Raw genomic sequence first — 3,314 nt, forward strand, 5'->3', positions numbered from 1 at the left:
CTTTCGCACTTCCTCTGAGGGGCTGGACAGCTAGACGTCATTGGTAAAAATGGTGAAATATTGATATATAACCACAACTGTATTTGAGTTGAGCTGATAAAAGTTGCAGAGGAACATTTGTCTTGATTGGTTTGACATGTTAAGCGCACAAAAAGTAATGCAGTTCCAATGTCTTGGCGCATCTGCTGCTGCTGCTGCTGTGCTGCCCTCTGCTAAAGTCTGCTTTATGCAAATGTAAACTGTCAGATTAGCCCTGGCTACAATCCTTCACTGCCCTAATAAGTCAATTTGAGTGACTGAGTGTTGTTAGAAGCAGCTTGCCTCTCTGATCTAATCTTGAGTTATGACAATCATGACTTATGCGACCGGGGCGGATGATGCAGTTACGTGGACAGAGATTTTTCAACTGTCAGCATTTTTACCAATTAGAATTATGAATTCGGACCAAGTATAGATCCGACTCGGCTGCCCACTGCTGCTCCTGGGTGCTAGGAGGAAGACGGGTTGTGGCGCAGCTACTCAAACTGCTGCTGTCGCTCAGTTCTTCATTAGCAAAAGGCAACAGCTGGTAGATCTCAGTTGCCTCCATGTAGTCATTTTCGGTGTGAATGATGGAAACAAGAGTCGATAGTACAAGTTTAAAACAGATGATGAGATCACTTTAGCGATGACGTATCACGTGAACTTGATGATGCATCAAGTTCAAAGCCTCGCCTGATTTGATGATCGGTAAGAAATTTAGTAGAGAAGTTGCTCCGACACATGGTCCGTCCATCTGCCTGACTACGGAGGTGCTTTACAAACCAAAAAGGCAATCTAAGTGATTAGATGTTGAAACAGATTATTTCAAAGGCACATCAACAAAGCATTAATGCAGAAGCCCAGAACTGTGCCGAGCTGCGGAATCATTTCAGGAAATATGTACCTATTGAATCAGTCATAAAACAAATGCTTAACTAATTCTAGGATTAAATATTTCTTATTATTTTTGCATTTTATCACTCTGTACCACAGGATTGAAAAATGTTATCATGACAAGTGGCATAGAAGTAATGACCAAGTAATTTACCATGTTAAAGACAGAAAACAAAGGAACTGCATCATTTGTAGAAAGAGCTTAAAAGTGATTGCCAAACCCATGTTCTGAAATGTAAGACAAATTCAGAAATGTTGTGTAGACCGCTTCAGTTTGAACCTAAATGTCTCTTCACATTTGCCAAATTTCTAATGAAACTAAAATGAGCTATATTCTTCCTTTGAGCTGCTTGTGGCTTTACGGTTCGTTTCAGTGTGTGCTATCAAACACACACCTGATACCACCTGCTCCACAGCTCGAGAGCCACGATGTTGAACATGTGCAACATTTCCATCGTCTTCAGATTATCTCCATCAATGTGCAGTACCTACATTTGTCCACATGGAGGCAGCACATGCTTTTTGCTGAACTTCAAACTCATTCGCCTCCCCCTTCCAAATAACAAGGTTGGTTCCTAATTTATTATCGTTCTTGGAAAAAAATAAAACGCACACATATATTATTATTGATGTGATGAATGAATAAGCTTCACGTCCGTCCCTAAATAATCGTTTTTGGCAAAAGTTGTTCTTAGTTAATATAGCTATTTAGCTCTTGAGATGACTATTGAGCAATTTGGCACATTTCCTTTTTTTAATTTAGGGCCAATAAGTGTATATTATTTTAATTGTTCTTACTTTATTGCGATATCGTATCATATTTTATCAAATGTCACATTTATCAACATTAAAAAATATGCATAAAAGTATAAAAGCAACCAGCACATAATGGTTAAATGTAAACGCTCTGCTCTTTGAAATCAGAAAACTCAGTTTCTAGTCATTAATTGCATTGGATTCCAAGGCGAACGTGTATGACAGGTATGACAGGTATTTCTGAGCATAGCATTTTTTTTCAGTGCCACTCACAATATGGCAGACAGTCGTTTGGGGCAGTGAAGGCAGCAAGGTTTTTGTTTGTTTGCTTAAATACACATTGACATTTTTTTAGTTAGACTTTTTTCTTTCTTTTTTTAGGTTGAAACAATGTATAAGATGCAGATTTTTTTTCTCCGCACCTCAAATAATTTATCAATTGAAATCAAATTTGTCTTTTTTTTTTTTTTTTTGCATATTTGTTCAGTGGAGTGCCTTTCACTTAAACTTTGCCTGCTGGAACAAATTTTGCAGAAATAGTTGGACGAGTGTTTCTGTCGAAAACCGCCGCGCGAGGGACATTCCGGGCCTCGCGTGAGGCCGCCAGGGGGCGTGAGTGAGTGAGCAGCCTGTCTGGCATATGAAGATGTAGGAGCCCGCTCATTGGTCTGAATACCCACATGGGGTTGACGGCTAACCAATAAGAGTTCAGGCTGATCCGGGCGCTGTTGCTATGGCACTTCAGAGGCATAAAAATAAATAAATAAATAATAAAAATCTAAGCTGACATAAAAAAAAGCATACATATATAAAATCCATCATTTGCTTCTATCGTTTCGCCAGCTCGTCTTCAGATCGCCATCTTTCTCGACCTGTCGCTGTGATTCCGGGGGCCCCCCTGAGAGCCCAACCTGCCTTTTATTGGCCAGTGGAGGGTGAAACGAGCAGAAGAGCGAGTGCTGGTCTAGTATTGTGAGCCACAAAGACTCTAGACCCTCCCTCACGAAGGCAGAACCGAGGCCCCTCCTCCGCCGGTTGTCCTGTCACTTGACATTTGAGCTGGCAGCTCCTCTTGTCACCATTTTACTCTGCTACACACACACACACACACACACACACACACACACACACACACACACACACACACACACACACAAAGAGAGAGAGAGAGAAATTTCACAAAGTTTGCATCATTTGGAAATGCATGATGTACGTTTTTCTCCTTGAATTGCTGCAAAAAAAAAAGGAAAAGTCTCAGTTTTCAACAAACACAAAAAAATGAGTAAACAACAGCTCATATTTGAAATCTTCGAGATGTAAAGATTTTTTTTTTAATCGTTTAAAATATCTCCTCTACTGTACTGGCTGGGTTCCAGCTCCCCCATATCCACATTCATACTGTACACAGACGCACGTAGGCACCCAGGAAGCGAATTAAAGATCCCACCACCCCTCCCCTTCTCAGCCCCTCCAACCTCCCTCTTTATTGCTCTCTGTCTGCTTCTCTCCCCTCCTCCTGTGACAGATGAGGGGGGGGGGGGGAGGTGGGCCCCCCGGCCTCCTGACTGGCTCCGGCCCTTCTGACTGGCAGCCCGTGGGCCCGCCCCCGCCATCCCTCCGTGCACGTGGATCGGTCTGTGCTG

This window comes from Poeciliopsis prolifica, unplaced genomic scaffold, assembly GCF_027474105.1.
Source record: "Poeciliopsis prolifica strain line A6 unplaced genomic scaffold, Auburn_PproV2 SCAFFOLD019, whole genome shotgun sequence".
NCBI classification, from domain to species: Eukaryota; Metazoa; Chordata; class Actinopteri; order Cyprinodontiformes; family Poeciliidae; genus Poeciliopsis; species Poeciliopsis prolifica.